At 48.4% G+C, this 22818-nt stretch overlaps 1 long non-coding RNA gene and 1 pseudogene across 1 annotated transcript; both read left to right on the top strand.

Moving 5' to 3' along the window:
* Positions 1–5791: 5791 nt before the first annotated feature.
* On the top strand, positions 5792–6867 carry LOC138847022 (small ribosomal subunit protein eS6 pseudogene; annotated as a pseudogene).
* A 101-nt stretch (positions 6868–6968) lies between these two features.
* On the top strand, positions 6969–15175 carry LOC108176034 (uncharacterized). Its single transcript, XR_011384614.2, has 2 exons — positions 6969–7163; positions 12908–15175. It is a non-coding gene; the product is annotated as an uncharacterized LOC108176034 (long non-coding RNA).
* Positions 15176–22818: the final 7643 nt, after the last annotated feature.

Raw genomic sequence — 22818 nt, 5'->3', positions numbered from 1 at the left:
GATTCCAATTTAATCCCATCAAGGTGGCATGTACCAATGCCATCTCACTAGTCCAAGTGATCAATTTCAGTTCGCAATTGATCATAATGAAAGGACTAAGAGTCAAAGGGAGCACATAAGCAAGTCTAGTACCTGCTAACACTAACCGATAGAATAAATAAAGGGGAGAGTGATCCAACATGGGAAGTGAGATACTCAGCAGACTCATAGAATGGCAGATGCCCTAAATAGCACTCTGGCCTCAGAATCAGCCCTAAAGGCACTCGGATCTGGCTGAAAAGCCCATGAGAGTATTTCAGGCATGGAAAGCCAAGACACTCTGGCAAAAGATCTCTGTGAGTGAGATCTCAGTGGAAAGAACAGGTCTTCAAAAAAGGAGGTACCTTTCTCTGAAGGGAGGAGAGAACCTCCACTTTGACTATGACCTTGTCTAAACAAGATAAGAATCGAAGAACTCAGAGGGCTTCCATAGCCTTGGAAACTCATGACTGGAGCATAGGGAGATTACTGATGCCATAGACAGGAGTGTCAATTGGTAAAGTCAACAACAGGAGTCACTGTGCACTTACTCCTCATGTAGGATCTCTGTCCTTAATGTGCTGTGCATTGAGATTTAATGCTATAATGAGTACTCAAATAATATATTTCACTTTGTGTTTCTATGGGGGTGCAAACCGTTGAAATCTTTACTTAATGCATACTAAACTGATCCTCTGTAAAAAAAAAAAAAAAAAAAAAAGAAAAGAAAAGAAAAGAAACTATCAACTCCCAACTTGACTCTCACTGGGATTAAACATGACAATAGGTCTGATCTGATTTCATCATCATTAAAAAAAATCATCTATTATTTTTCACTTTATGTTTCTGTGTGGGAGCAAACTGTTGAAAGCCTTACTTAATGTATACTAAGCTGATCTTCTGTATATTAAGATAATCGAAAATGAATCTTGATGTGAATGGAAGGGGAGAGGGAGTGGGAAAGGGGAGGGTTGTGGGTGGGAGGGACGGTATGGGGGGGAAGCCATTGTAATCCATAAATCGTACTTTGGAAATTTATATTCATTATATAAAAGTTAAAAAAAAATAAAAAATAAATAAAAAATTAAAAAAAAAAAACAAAAAAAAAAAAAAACAAAAAAAAAAAAAAAAAAAAAACAAATTCCTAGCACCTCAGTGGTTGATGGCATTATGCAGAGGTTCCCTACGTTAGACGGACAGACAGTGGTGTATCAGGTCGTATGTTTGTCCTGTGCTTAGTGGGGGACTTCCTTGATTCGTTAGGTCAAGGCCGTATGCCCACATGGTGTCTCCAGAGCGTCAACTCTCTCAAGGGAGGGTAGATGACTTGGTTCCGAATTCTGGGATGATCAGTCCCTTATGTGAATTTGCCAGGCGAACTGGAAGTAAAAGGAGGAGCCGAGAAGTGGCATTAGGTTTCTGGGCAGTGTGTGCTTAACCTGCGGTCACGTAGACTGAGTACAAGGACAAGGAAAGGGGCGTAGGAGGGGGTTCTTTGCTCACCCTCGCAGAACCGAATAGCACACAAAACACCGAGGGGCCTACCTGCCAAAATCAAGGGGGGACTTCCCCGAGTCTGACACACTGTCTCTCTCTCAGTCACGTTGGTGCCAGATGTTGCTGTGGATTCATTCTGAGAGGAGGAGCGTGGTGGGGGCAAGAGGCACAGAGTCACCACACAGATGCCGGGAGTCAGGTGAAAGCAGGCCAGAGGTGAGCAGCCAGCAGACTTGTCTATTTCAGTTGGTGCAGCAGCTTATATAGCTGAGGCAGCCAATCTTGTCAAGGGGCAGTTTATGCCCTGACCAATCATAGCCTGTTGCCAGGCAGGCTCCATTGCCAGGTGGTTTCCCAGGGAGTTTCTGAAGCAATTCCTGAGTAACTTATGCTTTCTTGCCAGCAGCCATCTTGGCATGGCCTTCTCATTGTACTGCACAATCCCTTGAGGGTGCAGGGGCCCCGACACGTGGTTCCAGTGCCCCCTGACCCATGAGGGTGCCAGTGCCCCCTGAGCCATGAGGGTGCCAGCATCCCCAGCCCCATGAGTGTGCCTGAACTACCAACCCCATGAGGGTGGTAGCTGCCCCTGACCCTGTGAGGATGGCTGCCACCCGACCTGGTGAGGGTGGCTGTGGCACCAACCCCGTGATGGTGCCCATGCCCCCTGACCTGTGAGGGTGCCTCTGTCCCCCGACCCATGAGGTTGCCAGCACCCGCCAACCCCTGTGGTGCCAATGTCCTCCATCCCCCATGAGGATTTCTGAGTCCACCCAATGCGGAGAGGTTGTGTACGAGCCCCCCCCACACAGTGGCATCATGGCTACCCCCAGCCCTCCCCCACCCCAACCACAGCCCACAGGTGGGCCTTCCTCAGTCTTCCTGGGCAGAAAAAACTCCGGGAGGCTCCCGAGCTTTCTTTCAGAATCTCTCTCAGTGCCCCCTGAGGAGCGTCAGCCAAGGTAGGCACCTGCCACTCTGCCTGTCTCAGGACCATGTCTGCCCCACTGCACCAGCCCCACACTGGGGGGCGCCCCTGGGACCTCAGGGCCAGGCCCCTCCCTCTCCCTACTGCAGCTCCAGACTCCCTCTTTTCTGTTTCTGTCCTTGGGCCAGCTGGCTCTCTCCTCTCCCTTCCCAGGCAGCCTCGGGACTCCGTGCAGCTGCCCAGGGCCTCCGTGGCTGAGCTTGGGGTTTCTCGGGACAGGATCCGCACCACTGGCAGATGTGGGTGTCCTCTGAGCTGTCAGAGAGGTCAGGGAGCTTGTGGTTGATGGTGTAGGGGCTGGGAACTTGGGGGGTGTTGTTGTGGGACAGCCAGAGGTCTTTGAACTTCCTCCTGGGCGTGCCACACCTGCCCCAATCAGAGCTGTGCTGCTGGGGGCAGGGGACAAGGGGTATCAAGCCCCCAGCCTGGGAGCCCCAGCACAGGCCAGGGTGACAGGCCGGGGGTCACCTCGTCCCTTGGGTGTGCAGTTGAGAGTGGCCGGGGGTGAAGCCTTCGGTTGCTTGATGACCTCAAAGCCTGAGAATCCTCTGTACCCATCAGCCCAGGCGAGGCAGGGACCCACAGCCTCCTGCCTCCCACCTGGGCATTGTCACACCTGCTACTGGCTGAAGGTGGGATCCTCAGCCCCGGATGAAGCCCCGTAGCCAGGGCAGGTCAGCTACTCTGAGTTCCGCCTGGCTGGGCCACAGAGTTGGCCCAGGGCCCCACCTGCCACTCTTCGCTGGCCTCTGACTCTCCCTCTTCTGCTTTTCCCCAGCAGGGAGGGCCCAGACTCACCTCCACGACCTGCAGCCCCCCGACCAGCTGAGGCTCCCCTCTTAGATTTGTGAGTTTGTGGCCCCCTGCCCGCCCTGCCTCTCCAGTGTCCCCTTTGAGGATGCTGGGCTTTTTGAGTACCCGAGGGGCCTCTGGCACCCCCTCCAGCCATCCATTTTAGCTGCGTGCTCCTGGTTCAAGCAGGGTTCTTCCTCCTGTCTTTCTCCATCAGGCCTGCTGGCTGCCACATGGGCTCCCAGGCTAGTGCAGGCCATGGCCAGTGGGTCCAAAGGCAGGGCCGTCAGGGAGGAGGGAAGTCTGAGAGGGCCAGGCTTGTGTCAGGACTGTAGCTGTGCTGCCTGGGTGGTGAGTGAGAGGTGGCGTGAGTGGCAGGGGAGGCCCTCTCCAGCCTCCACCCCGACTCCCCGGAAACTGGTCACCCACTCCAGCTCCTCCTCCCATCTTCCTTCCCCTTCCTGTCCTTGGCCTTTTCCAGAAAGCTCACCCACATGCCCACCTCCTGCTGCTTCCCACCTCCGCCCTGCCCACCAGTGCCATGGCCTGGCTGCTCTTGCCTTACCACCTGTCTCCCTCCTCTCTCTCCACTGTTCTCTCTGCTCTCTCTCCCACTGCCAGCTGATTGGGTCAGGCAAGGCCATGCTGTCCTGAGAGCCCCAGGCCCCCCTTTGACATCTAACCAGATCCTTTCTCTTCCTCAGAGACCTCCCTTTGCCAGTCTGTCCAGAGAGCTGTTCTGTGACTTGACAGTGGCCCCTCAGCCTCAAAGCCTCCCCTTCATCTGTGACTTTCTGTTGTGTGGTGAGCTCATACCTCCAGGCATGACCTTGTTGAAAATTTGTGCCCCTCTGGGGTCCTGCTGCTGCCCTGTTCTATAAATATCTATTGTGGGAAGCAACTAGGACTAGACTAAGTTACTGGAATTAAGACTTATTCTATGCATCTGCTCTCCCACAATATGGCGCTGGGAGAGGAGGAAACAGCTTCTACACAGCTGCCTCCAGTTCAACCAATAAACAGCAGGACCTGCTCCTGATTGGAGGAGAGCAGCGTACTCAGCATTGTGGGTAGCAGAGTTGGGATTGGTGGAAGAGGACTATAAAGGAGGAGAGAGACAACATGCACCAGGAACATCTATCTGAAGGAACACCTGTGCAGCCCCCGAGAGAGCCGGCCGGCAGTGTGCCGCTCCCCCCGGAAGTGGGGAAAGTGGCAGGGGGAACCGCCCTTCCACGGAGGTGGAAGGGACGGTAGCCAACCCGGGAAGAACCAGCAGCAAACCCGGGGAGGGCTGAGCAGACAAAAGAACAGTGCAGGGTCCTGTGTCGTTCCTCCACGAAGACGGGGAGCGACATAATGGTGCCGTGACTCGGCTAGGAAGCATAGGCAGGGCTTAGCGTCATTCCTCCATGAAGAGGGGGAGCGACAATCTATAAATACTCATAAACACACACACACACACACACACACACGGCAGTGCCCCTGGAGTCACAGTGTAATAAGACCAGCCTGGAAGAGGCCTCTTCACCCCACTGAATACTCAGTACAGCACAGCACAGCAGGCTGCCCACTGCTGGCAGGCCCTGCTGCCCTGTGCAGTGCCCACCCGCAGCACAGTAGACCCTGGGCCCTAGGATGATGCTGCCCCTGGTCCAGAAGTGACCCTTGCCCAAGATGCCCTGGCCCAGGTGCCCCTGCCTAGCAATGACCCTCACACAGATGCTCTCCTTGCCCAGATGCCTTCTCCCATGATGCCCCCTGGCCCTAAGTGAACCTCACCCAGACTGCCCTTACCCATGATACCCCTGCCCCAGGATTGACCCTTGCCCTTGCCTTGGTGCCTCCACCCAGCAATGCCCCTCACCCAGATGCCCTCCTCACCCAGATGCCATCCCTGAAATTGACCTCACCTGAAGATGACCCTGGCCCAGAAGTGACCCTTGCCCGAATATGCCCTTGCCTGGAAGCCCCTGCCAGCAATGACCCTCACCCAGATGCCCTTTCCTGAAAATAACTTCGCCTGAAGATGCCCCTGGCCCAGAAATGACCCTAACAGAGGCAGAGAGAGGTCTTCTATCTGCTGGTTCACTCCCCAGTTGGCCATAATGGCTGAAGCAGTGCTGATCCAAAGCAGGAGCCTCTTCCAGGTCTCCCACGTGGGTAAAGGGGCCCAAGGATTTGGGCCATCTTCCACTGCCTTCCCAGGCCACAGCAGAGAGCTGGGTCAGAAGTGGAGCGGCTAGGACTTGAACCTGCACCCTTACGGGATGCCCGCCATGCAGACTGGGGCTTTAACCTGCTGTGCCACAGCACCAGCCCCCACAACAGTATTTTTTCCTTCATACTACCTGAACTCTTAGTGCAGAGTTACCCTTAGGAGTATAAAGTAAACTAAAAATAGATTTTTGTAAAAATTAATGGAAATAGGAGAGGGAGGAGGAAGAAGGGTTGGAGCGTGGGTGGGAGGGAGGGAAGGATGGGGAATATCACTATGTTCCTAGATCTGTATATAGGAAATACATGAAACTTGTATACCTTAAATAAAATTTAGCCTCCGAAGTGGCCAGCTGCTTCAAAATGAAGCTGAATACCTCCTTCCCAGCCACTGGCTGCCAGAAACTCATCCAAGTGCACAATGAACGTAAACTTCGTACTTTCTATGAGAAGTGTATGGCCACAGAAGTTGCTGCCGACACCCTGGGTGAAGAATGGAAGGGTTATGTGGTCCGGATCAGTGGTGGGAATGACAAACAAGGTTTTCCCATGAAGCAAGGTGTCTTGACCCATGGGCGGGTCCACCTTCTGCTGAATAAGGGGCATTCCTGTTACTGACCAAGGAGAACTGGAGAAAGAAAGCTCAAATCAGTTCGGGGCTGCATTGTTGATGCCAATTTGAGTGTTCTCAACTTGGTCATTGTAAAAAAAAAAGAGAGGGAGAGAGAGAGAGAGATATTCCTGGATTGACAGATACCACGGTGTCTTGTCGCCTGGGTCTTAAAAGAGCCAGCAGAATTCGTAAGTTTTTCAGTTTCTCTAAAGAAGATGATGTATGCCAGTATGTTGTAAGAAAAGCCCTTAAACAGGGTAAGAAACCTAGGACCAAAGCACCCAAGATTCAGCGTCTAGTTACTCCACGTGTCCTGCGACACAGACGCCGGCAAATTGCTCTGAAGAAACAGTGTACTAAGGAGAACAAGGAGGAGGCTGCAGAATATGCTAAACTCTCAGCCAAGAGAATGGAGGAGGCCAAAGAAAAACGCCAGGAATGGATTGCCGGGAGATGTGGGCTGTCTTCTCTGAGAGCGTCTACTGCTAAATCTGAGTCCAGTCAAAACTAAGGTTTAATAACAACAAATAAATAAGATTGTGTTTCAGACCTCAAAAAATAAAAATAAATACAAATTTTGTTCACCTTTTCAAAAAACCTGATCCACTCATTGTTGGGGAATGGGACAGCCTGGCCAGCTGTGCCCCTCCCGACATGTACAAGCACAAGAAGTTTAGTGCTGGGCTTTTTCCACCCTGCCCGTTGCTAACCGCAAGATCCTGTTTTGACTTTAAGCATCCTGTTATTGCATGTTTCCCACATTTACTAAGTTTTGTTTCTTGCTGATTTGGTAACATGTTTTCCGTGAATCATATATAAACAGGTGGATGGTGGGAGGGGGATATATCAGAGGGTTGGAGGAGGCGAAGACAGTGGGCGTTCGTGACATGTAACCTGAGTCTGCTAAAAAATAAAGTGGAAGCTGAAAAGCCGATAAACGTGTCTGGTGTCTCCGAGGTCTCTCTGGCATTAACCTATCCGGAAGGTGCATGCCTGCAACTGGTGCCATGACTCGGATCGCTGTGACGCAGAAAGAAGGTAAGAAAAAAAAAGTCTATAGACGGGAGTCTAGGGGAAAAAGCCTAGGAATACCGCGGTACAATGGGGAACATACAGTCCACCATGAAAATGCACCTATTGATTAGCCGCCCGTAAAGAGTGTAGCTGTGTGCAATTTTACTAGGATACTATATAAAACTTGTCCTTGGTTTGTTGAAGAAGGAGATTTATCACAGGTTTGGTGGAGATGGGTGGGACGTGAATTGTGAAACGCTGGAGTTGAAGAGGGAGTGATCCGCTTGTGGAAGCTGATAGATACTGCCTTACGGTCGGAGGATGACTAGGTCGGGGAACTCTTAGATGAAGTCTCCGAACTACTGGAGGAGCTCAGCGAAGACTCCCTTGATAGTAGCGAAAAAGGAGACAATATAGAGGAACAAAGGATGGAAGCAAGCGGAGGAGCATGACCAAAAGCGAAACATCTGCAGACGCTGGAATTGCCTCCACTATACCCCGAGTTGCCCTTAATGCCCTCCACTCCTCCTTACGAACTGCCCCCTCATCCTATGTGCTGTTGCTGTTTTGCCGGCAATGCTTCAAATGAGATGAGGCCCATAGTTTTAGAGTCTGGGCCGGAGAAACAGACTAGAAGGCAAATACTTGAAAACGAAAGTGCTCGTAATGACGTTGAAGCTGCTTTTCTTATAAATACTGGGGAATCAACTCCCCACCCACCGTGGTGCCTGAAACCAAATTGGGCAGAGTTCTTTAACCCCCATCAGATCTTTCCAGTGACTGAAGACTGCCAAGGAAATCGCGGGTGGACTCCGGTCAACTTTACAGCATTAAAAGAGCTGCAAAAGGCAGTGACTCTCTACGGGCCACATGCTAACTTCACCAAAGCTATCCTAGGAACTTTAGGCACTCAGGGCCTAGTCCCTGAAGATTGGAGAAATGTCTGCAAGGCAGTCCTTTCAGGGGGAGATTATCTCTTATGGTCAGCCGCTTATAGGGAACTAGCTCGTACTCAGGCGGCACAAAACCGAGCTGATGGGCAACCTGCCTGGAATGAGGACATGTTAAGTGGAGAGGGAGCATTCCATGCAGAAGCGGTGCAAGCTCGGTGTCCCCGGGAGGTATTACAACAAATAAGAGATACAGCCTTGAGGGCCTGGAAGGTAGTGCCAAAAAAAGGGGAAGATAAACACAGTCTTAGTAAGATAATACAAGGACCGACCGAGCCTTATGCAGATTTTATTAACCACCTTTATGAAGCTGCGGGCAATCTGTTTGAGTCTCCTGAAGAGGCCGCACCCTTGCTGAGAGGACTGGCATATGAAAATGCTAATAAGACATGTCGCTCCACGCTAAGGCCTCGGCAACATAAGGACATCCCTACCTTTATGAAAATTTGCAGAGATGTCATGGATGATGTTGCCTCTGGGCTCATGCTGCTATGGCAATGGCTAAGGCCAATAGAGCGAGTGACCGCAAATGTTTTGCTTGTGGCCAGCCTGGACATGTAAAAAAGGAATGTAGACAACATAAGCCCAACAAACGACAGCCAGGATTATGCCCTAAATGTGGGAAAGGTAATCATTGGGCCAGTGATTGTTATTCTAAGACTGATAGAGCAGGAAACCCCATTCCCCAAGAGTCAAAAAATGGGAGAGGGGCCCCAGCACACCGGGGCCTGAAGCAAATTTGGGTGTGCCAGCAATCAAAAAAGGGGGATCAGGAACAGTAAGCTGTTTCGAATTGCAGCCAACGGAGTCTCAAATATTAACTCCAGCTATGGGTCCTCAAATCATTGATGTAGTCCCTACTAAAAATTCTGTTCCCAATACTGGCTTTGGACTAGTGATTGGACGAGCCACCAATTTTCAGCGTGGACTCCAAATTCAGCCAACAATAGTAACTTTCCCCACATGCAAACCTAAAGTTATCGTTCAAGCCACCTTAGGTGCAGCTATCGTAGATAATGACAGACCCCTAGCACAATTACTATGCTGGGAAAAAATTAGAGATCAGAGAGCTAAACAAGGAAGTAATTTTGCAGCACTCTCCTTATCATTGGAAAACAGACCACTTTGGCCTCTTGTCATTCAGGGAAAAACAATACAAGGCTTGTTAGATACTGGGGCTGATGTATTATAGCCGCAGATGACTGGCCTCCCTCCTGGCCAACACAAGAGTCATAGAATACACTGGTAGGGTTGGGTACTACCCATGCTCCACCTAGGAGTGCCAGCATCCTCACTTGGACCGACAATGAAGGCCATTCTGGACAGATCCAACCATATATCTGTAAGCTGCCAGTTACCCTTTGGGGACGAGACGTCCTACAGGAACTAAGACTTACCTTGACTAATGAAAAGGGAAAACAACAAGGATAGCAGGCTGTGTGGAACATCATGACATGAATGGGATATAAAGGTGGAGGCCTGGGAGCTAGGGAACAGGGTATTTCAATGCCCATTAGTCCAAAAGGAGAAAAGGACAGGCATGGACTGGGTTTCCAGGAGGGGCCACCGCACCGCAGCCAATCCCTGTAACTTGGCTCTCCTCTAAGCCAGTGTGGATTTCGCAGTGGCCCCTTACAGAAGAAAAATTGGCTGCTGTAAAAACCTTAGTAGAGGAACAATTAGGGGCAGGACATCTTCAGCCATCTACTTCTCCTTGGAATACTCCTATCTTTGTGATTAAAAAGAAATCAGGTAAATATCGCCTACTTCATGATTTAAGAGCTATAAATAAACAAATGCAACCTATGGGAGCCACCCAATCCGGCCTCCCCGTTTTAACCATGCTACCTAGAGAATGGAAACTAATAGTAGTTGATAGGCCGGCGCCGCGGCTCACTAGGCTAATCCTCCGCCTATCGGCGCCGGCACACCGGGTTCTAGTCCCGGTCGGGGCTCCGGATTCTGTCCCGGTTGCCCCTCTTCCAGGCCAGCTCTCTGCTGTGGCCAGGGAGTGCAGTGGAGGATGGCCCAGGTGCTTGGGCCCTGCACCCCATGGGAGACCAGGAAAAGCACCTGGCTCCTGGCTCCTGCCATCGGATCAGCGCGGTGCGCCGGCCGCAGCGCGCTGGCCGCGGCGGCCATTGGAGGGTGAACCAACGGCAAAGGAAGACCTTTCTCTCTGTCTCTCTCTCTCACTGTCCACTCTGCCTGTCAAAAAAAAAAAAATAGTAGTTGATATAAAGGATTGTTTTTTCTCTATCCCCCTAGCCAAGGAAGATAGACAATGTTTTGCCTTTACAATTCCCTCTATAAATCATATAGGACCCAATGCTCATTTTGAATGGATGGTATTGCCACAAGGAATGACTAATAGTCCCACATTATGTCAAATATATGTTGCTAAGGCTATTGCACCTGTAAGAAAATTATTTCCACAAATGACAATAGTACACTACATGGGTGATGGTCTATTGGCTGCTCTCAACCAGGAAGAATTAGATAAAGCCTTTTTTGCATTAGAGCAATCCCTAAACAATTATAATCTTATCTTATCCCCTGAAAAGATTCAACGAGTTCTTGCAGTCCAATATTTAGGACTACGGATTACCCCTACCACAGTAAAGCCTCTTGATTTTAATATCTCCACTCATCATGTTAAAACCTTAAATGACTTACAAAAATTGTGTGGAAAATTTTTTAAATTTTATTTTATTTTATTTTTTTGACAGGCAGAGTGGACAGTGAGAGAGACAGAGAAAAAGGTCTTCCTTTTGCCATTGGTTCACCCTCCAATGGCAGCTGCGGCCAGCACATTGTGGCCGGCACACCACGCTGATCCGATGGCAGGAGCCAGGAGCCAGGTGCTTTTCCTGGTCTCCCATGGGGTGCAGGGCCCAAGCACCTGGGCCATCCTCCACTGCACTCCCTGGCCACAGCAGAGAGCTGGCCTGGAAGAGGGGCAACCGGGACAGAATCCAGCATCCCGACTGGGACTAGAACCCAGTGTGCCAGTGCCGCTAGGCAGAGGATTAGCCTAGTGAGCCGTGGCGCCGGCCCAAATTGTGTGGAAATTTAAACTGGATTCGGCCTTATTGTAAAATGACTACTGAAGAAATGCACCCTTTGTTCCGACTTCTGGAAGGCAATGCATGCCTAAATTCACCCAGACAACTTACAAAGGAGACAAAAGCAGTATTAAAAAATTTTGAACAGCACCTTAAGAGCACCGCTATGCAGCGGTGTGACCCCAGTATGCCCTTAAGTATTTTGGTGTTCATACAAAGTCATTATCCCTATGCTTTACTCTGGCAAGAAGGACCGTTGTTGTCTGTATACCCACATAACCATATGCCCAGATCTATTACCTCCTATGTGGAGGCTATGGGAAATTTAGTTTTACAAGCCATCCACCAAGTCATAGAAATTGCAGGGAGAAGACCACAGTCCTGCATTCTTCCATTAGAGTCTGTAGTCATTCAGGAGTGGGCTAAGGAAACTTGGCAATGGTCCCACATCACCATCACCCTTGACATAAGTGTAGATAACCATTATCCCCATCATCCCTTTATTAGATTTTGCGACATGGTACCCTTACACTATTTTAAAAGAGTTTATTCTAATCCCATTCCCAAAGCACCCATAGCTTTTACTGATGGAGCAAAAGGAGGTACCTGGGTGGCTATTTTACAAGGTCAGGTGCATCATGCAGTTACTGCGTCTCCCTCACCTCAACATGCAGAGCTAGCTGTAGTGGCTAAGTTATTAAATATGGTTGAGGGTCCTCTTAATATCGTTTCTGATAGCTTATATGTTGTTAATGCTGTTAAGAGGCTAGGCTCCCCTTCGCTAATATCCAAAAGTTCTACAGTGTTTCCTTATTTTGAGCTTGTTCAGCATGCTTTATTTAGGAGATCAGATCCCATTTTTATCACCCATATTAGAGCACATACCTCTCTGCCAGGTCCTCTCACTGCGGGAAACGCCCTTGCCGATCAACATTCCCGCTTCCTTTTAGCTTGCACTGCCATGGAACAGGCAACGGAATATCACAAACTTTGGCATGTTAATAGTAAGACCTTAAGGATGAGGTTTAATATCCCTATTCGTAAAGCTAAATCTATTGTCCAAAATTGTGAAAAATGTGTTATTCATCAGCCTGTTACTATGCCCACTGGAGCTAATCCCCGGGGCCTTTATCCATGTCACATTTGGCAAATGGATGTAACGCATATCCCTGCCTTTGGCAAGCTATCCTGTGTCCATGTTACGGTGGATACTTACTCAGGAGTAGTTATGGCTACCGCCGCTGCCAAAGAGTCCACCTCCCATGTAATGCAACATATGTTACAATGTTTTGCTTCTTGGGGAATTCCTAATATAATAAAAACTGATAATGGACCTGCTTATACTTCTAAGGCTTTTGCTGAGTTTTTAGCAACTTTTCATATCTCTCATTTAACCGGCATCCCATATAACCCTACTGGACAAGCCGTTGTGGAACGCACTAATCTGTATCTGAAAAATTTTGTGTTAAAACAAAAAGGGGGAATAGGGGCACTATCCCATTCCCCTAAAGACATTCTCAACCTCGCCTTACTTACCATAAATTTTTTAAATAAAAAAGCTGATGGTCTCACCCCGGCAGAACATCATGTAATCTCGGAACAGACCCCCAATAGTAATAAACCCCATGAACTGACAGAAGCTCAGCCACCTGTTAGAAAAATGATTATGTGGAAAGACCCACAAGATAACAAATAGAAAGGCCCATACCCATTAATAAGACGGGTACGAGGCGCTGTTTGTTTTCTCCCACAGGAAAAAAAAAATCCAATCTGGACTCCAGAAAGACTGACAAGAACAATAGAGTGGCAAGATGATCGTGATCCTACTCCTAATAATGACGCCACTGTCACCAACGATGGCCAAGCTGGATGAGTATTGCGGTCTCTTGAGAGCCCTACCTCTCCTTCTACCTGTTTCTAATTCTTCTAACCTTCTGCCAGTTGTGTATTTGCATAACTCTACCATAGGTGAAAGATTTGGAGTGCCTTACAACAGTCTTGTCAATTCTTCCCATCAGGGCCAGGTTAACTTACCCATCCACCTTTCGGGAGCGCTATGCTTCCATAAGCCCAAGTTTGGTGCAGATCTTTGTGGTTATAATTATACCGGCTTTCCTACGCCATGTATTAATTTGGCCACTTATTCCATGGGAGATGTTATCAACTGGAATGAGTCAGGTAGTTCTTATACAGCCAATATTACAGGGGAACTTATAGTTTTTCGATCTGAGTCGCTACCTCTCAGGTGCCAGGAGTGTCACAGACCATTTGCTCCTTACCCTCCTACCAATCCACTTCCTTCTTGCACTCCTCAGGCACCCCCAATTCTCCAGATGCCTGTCCACCTCTGATCGATTCCCTGTTGCTCCTTAATGTTAATTTCTTTGCACCTTCTTGATTTGCCTTTTCTTTCTTTTTTTTTTTGACAGGCAGAGAGTGGACAGTGAGAGAGAGAGACAGAGAGAAAGGTCTTCCTTTTGCCGTTGGTTCACCCTCCAATGGCCGCCGCGGCCAGCATGCTGTGGCCAGCGCACCGCGCTGATCCAAAGGCAGGAGCCAGGTGCTTCTCCTGGTCTCCCATGGGGTGCAGGGCCCAAGCACTTGGGCCATCCTCCACTGCACTCCCTGGCCACAGCAGAGAGCTGGCCTGGAAGAGGGGCCACCGGGACAAAATCCGGCGCCCTGTCCGGGACTAGAACCTGGTGTGCCGGCGCCGCAAGGCGGAGGATTAGCCTCGTGAGCTGCAGCGCTGGCTATGATTTGCCTTTTCATCACCCAATGAAACCCGTGTATCATCCCCTGTTTGCCTTCAGCCTCCCTTCTTTTGGTGTCGCTGTAATGCTACTAATAATACTTGCACTACAGGAGTTATTTCCTCATGTGTTAAAGGAAAATTGAATGAAGTGGAAACACTGGAGGTTGTGCGGATTACCATTTGGGTTCCTGTACCAGTTGCGGTGTCTGAGAAGGACTTCTCAATGGCTGTTCGACACAGGAGAGACTTTGGTGTCACCACAGTCGTCATTGCAGTAATTGCGGCGTTATCAGCTGGTGCAGCCGCTATTGGCATGGCCGTGAGCCAAACCTCCACACTGTCCGCACTTGATAGCATCACAAGATCTACCGCCCAGGCACTTGATGATATACTGCTATTCAGCTGTTAACTCAATGAACGGATTTATTGCAAGATCAGGCCTGGCTGGCATACCCTGTGTTATTCGATCTACTGCAGTTTGTGTTACCGCCTACCCCTACAACCACTTTTCATTTGCCGCTAATCAGTCCCATCTTTTGGGTAGCATGTTAAATGGTAGTTGGAATCCAATTAAACAATGGGCCGCTATTATAGGGCTGGCACTTGTTGTGCTTATAGCAGGATCAATTATTGTTCAGATCTTGCAAGGGCTGTTCAGGCGTCAGCGTAATACGCAAATGGTGGTTAAATAAGCCATGCTAACATTCAATAACCAGTACCCCATGCAAAATGGACAGATTCAGGTGTGGCTGAATCTGCTGGACCGGTAGTCAAAGACAGGTAAGTTCTGAGAGGTCTTCAAGGCAACCTAAGACAGGGCATGAACGCTCCCTCCACACCTCATGTTCATGTGCCAATGACGGGTAAGCCCAATAGATGCTCTTGGTCACCTAAGACAGGCACAGTACCACTCCATTTTGCAAAGAAATAAGGGGGAGATGTCGGGGAACGGGACAGCCTGGCCAGCTGTGCCCCTCCCAACATGTACAAGCACAAGAAGTTTAGTGCTGGGCTTTTTCCACCCTGCCCGTTGCTAACCGCAAGATGCTGTTTTGACTTTAAGCATCCTGTTATTCCATGTTTCCCACATTTACTAAGTTTTGTTTCTTGCTGATTTGGTAACATGTTCTCCGTGAATCATATATAAACAGGTGGACGGTGGGAGGGGGATATAAAAGAGGGTTGGAGGAGGCGAAGACAGCGGGCGTTCGCGACATGTAACCCGAGTCTGCTAAAAAATAAAGTGGAAGCTGAAAAGCCGATAAACGCGTCTGGTGTCTCCGAGGTCTCTCTGGCATTAACCTATCCGGAAGGTGCACGCCTGCAACTCATCTTTTTAAAAAAATTTTATTTCATGTTTCAGTTCTGATATTATTTCTGTCTTCTAACTCTGGGATTTTCTTGCTTTTTGCGGTCCTTGAGGTGCATTGTTGTGTTTGTTGCATTTCCATTTCTTAGGCCATCCTCTGCTGCTTTCCCAGGTGCATCAGCAGGGAGCTGGATCAAAAGTGCAGCAGCTGGGATTTGAACTGGCGCCCATATGGGATGCTGGTGCTGCAGGCAGAGGCTTAACTTGCTACACCATGTTACTGGGCCCTCAAATCCGTTTTTCAAAGTTCGTTCTGATGCGCCCTGACCTCCGCTGCTGCCTGGAGGCACTCGCAGCCTGAGCCCTGAGGGGCCGTGTGGTGTCCTGGCCAGCCTCGAGCACCCTTGGTGTGGCCTTGGCTCACAGCTAGTTAAATGCCCTTGAACTTGTCCCCCATGTACACAGAAATTATCTAGGGGCTGGTGTTTGTGATGTAGCAGGTAATGCTGCTGCCTGTGATGCCAGCATCCCATATGGGCTGCTGTTCAAGTCCTGGCTGCTCCACTTCCAGTCCAGCTCCTTGCTAATGCACCTGGGAAATTAGTGGAGGATGGCACAAGTGTTTGGGCCCCTGCAGCCATGTGAGATCTGGAAGAAGCTCCTGGTTCCTTGCTCTTGACTTTGGTCAGGGCCAGCTTCAGCCATGAGGCCATTTGGGTAGTGAACCAGTGGATAGGAGATCTGCCTCTCTCCCCCTCTCTCCCTGTAACTCTGCCTTTCAAATAAGTAAAAATAAATCTCTGAAAGATTATCAAAAATATGTTGATACTGAGATCACATACAGCATCCTAAATATATAGCCCCTTAGTCTGAGTCCATGCCACCTATAATAGCATACACAAATTCTGCTCCTGTGTGCCTTGGTCCAATACTGCTTTTCTTGTTATTGATAACATAGTCATGCCTTGTGTGCACAAACTTGCCTGTGTATAATTAATTTTATGTAATTCCCTCTTAAGTGTTATAGGAGTAAAAGGTGGATTCCTGGGGCAGCAATAAGTCATCTCCTGGTGTCTACATCCCACATAGGATTTCCTGGGTTTACATCTGGTCCAGTCCTGATTTCAGCTTCCTCCTGATGTGCACTGTGGGAGACAGCAAGTCTCACAAGGGCCCAAAATGCAGCCCACAGTTCTTTGTGGGCTCCAGTGTTGGAGTGTGGGTGGGCGTGGATGATACAGGACTTTGCTTGTCATGGAATGGGAGCTGGAAACACATCTGCTTAGAAGCTGACAACCAAGGCACAGAGATGAGTCTGAATCCCATTGTTTCAAGCATGTGGAGGCAAACCCCCCAAGTTACTTCTGGGAATCTGTGCCACCACTGGGAGAAGTACTAGGCTAAGACTGCCGGGGGTGTGTTTGGGAATTTGTAATTTGCCGGAGGATACAGACATGCAGGCAGTTTACAATAGACCCTTTCCGGGCCATATTCAGGAGTGGGAGATGTTAGTGATTTCCCTCAGATGAGAGTGTGAGTTTTCTACATGAGTGCAGATTTGTGTTAGCCAATATAGTATATCTTCTCCTAGACAAGCCCTTGTTCACCCCTCACACACACTGCTCTGCACAAAGGTGCCTTGCCCAAGAACTCCTCGCCACTATTCCTCCCTGTGAGAAGTAAACACTTGGTTCATTTTCAAAGTAAGAATGGTAGATTCTGTGCACCTGAGTTTTTAGGGACCCAGGAAGGTTGTGGCCAAACAGCTGAAGCAAATGCCAGGAAGATTGTCATGCTGTTGTTACTCAGCCAATGAGGAACTGGGGGAGGGATCTGCTTGCTAGGAAATAAATAGCTTTCTGGAACCTGCTCCTGGTGTGCTGGCACAAGGTGTTGCAAGATCGGAAGTCGGGTCTCACTGTTTTTGCACTCGCTGAGTCGAGTCCATCGCTTGAGTGAATGAGTGAGGCTGTTTCTCACACAGACCAAGCTTTAGGAAGCATCTGTCAGCCAATGGAGGGCTGTCTGTGGTGAGTGTGTGTGTTCCCCGAGAGGCAAACATGCATGGCCTTGCCTTCATTACGTGCCTGTGGTTTCCTGGGCTGTCCTGAGCTTCAAAGATCCCCAGGGATGAGAGAAGGCAGGGACCGCAGTTTCCTTGCTGTGGGAACTGAGGTGACGCCCGTGAGAGCATACATTTTCCCACATGAGAGGATTGTTTGGAGATGGCTGCACATCTAGCAGCTAGCAGAGCTGCTTCCTGAGTTCAGGAAACTTGACCCTGGTTGCAGTGCTGGTCACGATGGGGTGAGGGTGAGGGACTGAGCTAGAGCTCAGGGCTCTGCTTCAGGGGGCTGTGCTCAGTCTGAAGTTTTACTCTTTCTGCTGATGCCTTTTTTTAATTAAAGATTTATTATGTATTTGAAAGAGTTACACAGAGAAGGAAAGGCAGAGAGAGAGAGGCAGAGACAGACAGAGAGGCAGAGATAGAGAGACAGGCAGAGACATAGAGGGAGATGTCAGTCTTCCATCCGCTGGTTCACTCCCCAGTTGGCCATAATGGCCAGAACTGTGCTGATCTGAAGCCAGGAGTTGGGAGCTTCTTCTGAGTCTCCCATGCAGGTATAGGGGCCCAAGGACTTGGGCCAGCTTCTACTGCTTTCCCAGGCCTTGGCAGAGAGCTGGATTGGAAGTGGAGCAGCAAGGTCTTGAACTGGCACCCATATGGGATGCCGGCACTGCAGGTGGCGGCTTTACCTGCTATGCCACAGTGCTGTTCATCCTTATGACATTGTTGTGCTTTTTTTTTTTTTGAAGATTTATTTATTTGAAAGTCAGAGTTTTATACACACACACACACACACACACACACACACAGGTCTTCCATCCACAATTGGCCACAACGGCTGGAGCTGTGTCGATCCTGAAGCTAGGAGCTTCCTCCAGGACTTGGGCCATCTTCCTCTGCTTTCCCAGGCCATCGCAGAGAGCTGGATCAGAAGTGGAGCAGCCGGGTCTTGAACCAGTACCCATAGGGATGCTGGCCCTTCAGGCCAGGGCATTAAGCCGCTGCAGCACAGCGCCAGCCCTGTCTTGTCTTCTGATTCCTGGTGTTTCCAAACTCTCCATCTTCCTGTCCTCCAGTGAGGCCCTCCCCTTGCATTTTTCACCCCTTCTCCCCTCCAGCCCTTCCTCCTCCTGTCTGCCTATGCATATCAACTGTTATGGCTGTGAATGCAAAGGCCTGCCTTACTCCTGGTGTTTCATTTCATGTTTGATCCTAGTATGAAAGGTGATTTTATGTAATGACTGGACGGGGCCACCAAGTGCCCACACATTTGGCCAGGCATAAATTTGATGTTTCTGTGTGGGTACTTCTGGCTAGGTTTAACATCTGTAGACTTTGTCAGGGAAATCGCCCTTCCTGGTCAGGTTTGAGTGGAGCAAAAGGGCTACTCAGTCCGTGAGCAGGAGTGGACCCTCCTACCTTAGTGCCTTAGATAACTGACTAATACTCTGATAGTGTCCTAGAATTGAATGAATGGCTCTCCTGGGTCTCCAGATGGGGACATGGACATGTTGGTCCCTGGGATCCTCCCTAAATGACTCAGGGGTGTCAGTAGCTGTATAATGCATCTTTCTTTCCCAATACAGGCAAATGCCAGATACATAGAGGGATGAATGGATGGTTAAATAGATTCAACAGATGCATACATGGAGATTTCTGCATTCTTTTGTTTCTACTTACATTGGCATTTCTGGTTAATTTCCACAGAAATCTTGAGGATCTGAATTATGCTAAGGTGTCAGGCAGTGTGGTTTTGTAAAGATGAAAGAAACGGCAGTGTACCCTGAACGCACAAGCTTGGTGGGTAGATAAAGCAAACTCACCTAAGAAGACAAAGAACAAATCAAAGTAGAGCACAGGGAGATGCTTTGTCTCGCAGAACAGGAGCACAGTTGAAATGTGTGCCTTTGTAATCTGCAATGAGGCCAATTGTGGTCAGAATGAAATTAACTCACCTGTTTCGGGGATCGGTAGAAGCAGTAAGACACCCTGGTTTTTCCTTAAATGAGCTGATTCCTCCACGTTGGATGTCCATCAGCCACACCTGGGTAGACCCCTGAGCTGTGATGAGCCCAAGATCTCAACACGTTTCCGCCTTGCCTGAGCCTGTGAGTCTGGACAGGCATTAGATTCCCTCCTTGTAAAATGCCCTGCACAGTGCTGAAATAGTTTGTCCAAGCTCTCTGTCTGATGGCTGAACTGCTAGTGGTGATGTACTAGTGTGTTCTCATCCCAGATTAGATCCATGGTCACAGCTTCAGTGAGATACTCTTGGAATCGAGGAGCTAAATTGTTCATGCTCCCCTGGGACCTGTCTAACCAAATCTAGTTGCAAATGATACAGTAGCTTCTCTGGGGAAGGAAGATTGTTTCTTTGGTTTCTAGGAATAATCTATTGCTACACCTAGAAGAAGAGTCTTTGGGTGGAATCCAAAACTCCCCAGCCAGCTGTCTGGTGAGTGGCACACAGGGAGGTGCACAATGTACCATAGTGATTCTTTTTTATGATTTATTTTATTTATTTGAAATAGGTAGAGACAGAGAGGTCTTCATCCGCTGTCTGACCCCCAGATGGCCACAATGGCCAGAGCTGTGCTGATCTGAAGCCAGGAACCAGGAGCTTCCTTTGTGTCAGGATCTCCCCCTTCGGGAACTGGCCAGGTTACCCTGCAGGAAGAGTCGAGGATTCTGAGGAAGGTCAAGCTAAACACATTTTATTGATACTCTAGGTGACTAGGAGGAGAGATCGCTCAAGCCTACTCCTGCGGACGTTAGGCAGTACAGACCAGGAGCTTCTCCCCGCGGGCACTAGGCACTACTGACCGGGGAGAGAGGCTGAGCAACCTCTGGTTTACAGCAGCTGAGGGTCCCTTTATATAGTTTCTAGAGGCTAGCCCCGCCCACATTCCCACCCCCCAGGGTCCCATCATCATGGCAATGACAGTTTGTGGTTAGGCCCTCTAGGCCATCCGTTTTGAAATCTTACCAGCTAGGGTGGCTACTACTCTACTTTTCCTTCAAGCTGGGCGCGACTGCAACTGCGACTGCGGCTGCGCAGTTACTTTCTTTCAAAGGGTGCTACAGTTACTTTCTCCATGAATGGTTCCCTAACAGTCCTCCCTTTTCTTTTCTTTAAATGCGCTCGTAGCCCTGCAAAGCTCATTGAGCCGCTGGGCCAAGGGGATGAACATTCTTGAGCATATTCCGGATTGATTTCCAGATTCAGGATCTTCCTTTTCCTCTTCTATTTCTGGCGGGCTGGGTTCCTTTCAGAGGGCTAGGTATCCCTTCGTGAAATTCTGTCCAATTGAGAAGAGGTGCTCTAAGGTAGGCAAGCATACAAGAACCATACAAAATATTGCTCCTATTTTAAACCATTTCCAGGATGGGAGCCAAGAGGAAACTGTGTCAGTCAGAGTATTTATTTTCTGTTCCACTGTTCTGACTTGACCTATCTTAAATGCCGCTATATGTTGAAGCTGTATTATCTGTAGAGCACTCTCAGTAATGTTAGCCTCAAGATGAGCTGTTGCATTTACCCACTCTAGCCAGGTAGAATGGTTGTGTTTGAACATATCAGCTAGTTGCGTTGCATTAGGAATGGATAGATTGTTCCACGGAATGGTGGTAATGCAAACTCTTCCAATCGCTTCACACTTGAGTTCTCTTTCCAAAGCTAGTATAGTAATTATCTGTTCTATTTGTACCATGCGTGCTTCGAGCATCTGGAGCCCCATAGCATGTGTCTTAAGCAGTGTTGACTGGTCACCTAGCTGAGCCCGCTGCTCCTGAATTACCTTCAGGAGGGACTCCAAAGCATCTCCCTGTAGTTGGGTAGTGCTTAGAGCCAGTGCTCCAGTCACAGTGCCAGCTACTGCAGCTGCTGACACCGCTATAGTGACAATAGCTGCTGTTACTCCAAAGTCTCTTTTTTTGTGCATAGGTTTTATTGGTATAGTCAAATCAGACATATTTACTGGTACATATGTGAAGGGAGTTGCTTTTACCACCATATATGGAGCCAAAAATGTTATCACTCTCTCTTCCCATTTCAGGCCTCTTATATAGCAACCAAGCTCCTTTTTAGAATCTAATGAGTGTGTGCATCTAGCATACAATACTTCCCCTTCTGTTCTACCTGTCCAATTTCCTGGGTCTTCCCTTACTGGAATTTTTACAAAATGTTTGTGAAACATTTCATATCCTGCCTGCCAAAAACAATGTGTTGACTGATTGCTACTTGGAGGTCTACCTATAATATATCTATGCTCTGAGCCATTTTTACAAATAAAAGCAAATTATTAATATCAGGGTATGTATAGGCTGGTGGGTTTTCTACTAGGCCTAACACTTGTTCTGTTTTTATCCTTGGCAATATAATTAAGAAGATTCCCACAATCTCATTAAATTACCTAATATTTTAAATTGTTTAAGCATTTGCTTACCTTCAATTAACTTACCTTTATCTGGGTCCCATCTCCGTTTGCTGCTGCTGTTGCCATTTCTGGAGTTCTTTAGTCCTAGCTCTGGAATATGAAATCCCTAATTCTTTCTGTAAAAAGCATCTTACAAACATATGAGTTCTTTTGACAGGATAATTGCAATTGATATTCCATTAGTGCCTAGTTGGAAATTCCCAAGTCTTGAGGTCCTGGGGCTGGAACCATCCTAACATGTCTTTGGGGCAAGCTAATAATCCCCTTTTCAGGTGTGTCAATCACTACTGCTCCTTCACCTTTCCAAAGGATGGTAGTGGGCCCTTTCCAGTCTTTACTGTTTGGTAATCTATAAAAGCAAGAGTTTTTTATCTTTAAATTTCTGGAGTTGGAGCGTTTGCTCTAGTTCTTGCCATCTCTGATGAATATATCTTTCAGTAGGGGTATAGCCCCCTATTCCTCCCCTTTTCTTTTGATTAAGGGTGATAAGAGCCAATTGTAGCCATGCTTCAACGGTTTGAACTACATCGGCAAATTTATCCATTTCTTGTTTTAAGGATTGATTGGCTCTCTCAACCATTCCTTGTGACTGTGGATTATAGGGTGTGCCTGTGGTATGATCAAAATTTAAATATCGGCACAATCCTGTGACCCTTTCTGCTGTGAAGTTAGGGCCATTATCTGTATGGAGTGCTTGGATATGAAATAGATTCTGTAGTTCTAATATTCCCCATACTGTTTCCTGAGCAGTCTCCTTAGGAATTAGCTTAGCCCATAGAAGGCCAGTAGATGTCTCAATGGCTACCAGAATTAGCTGGGCCTCATAGTGGGTCACATCCATTTGCCACAGTCCTAGCCTTGATCTACTAATATGAGGAGTAGTTCCTCTTTTATGTACACACTTGGGGCAGTTCTTTATTGTTTGTTCTGCTACAATTTTTGGTAAGCTGAATTGTTGTCTCAAGTATGACACATCACTATGCCATTTAGCATGATCATCCATGGCTGTCTCAATATGTTCTAGAAAAAAGATGTTTGGTGCCTTACTATGTCATGGAGGACTGGCATTAAAAATAACTGAGCTACTGTTGTCCTG

The sequence above is a fragment of the Oryctolagus cuniculus genome, chromosome 19, assembly GCF_051225735.1.
Source record: "Oryctolagus cuniculus isolate XC-2025 breed Fujian yellow rabbit chromosome 19, ASM5122573v1, whole genome shotgun sequence".
Lineage (NCBI taxonomy): Eukaryota > Metazoa > Chordata > Mammalia > Lagomorpha > Leporidae > Oryctolagus > Oryctolagus cuniculus.
The sequence above is the reverse complement of the archived record's forward strand: the minus strand, read 5'-3'. Positions and strand labels throughout refer to the sequence as shown.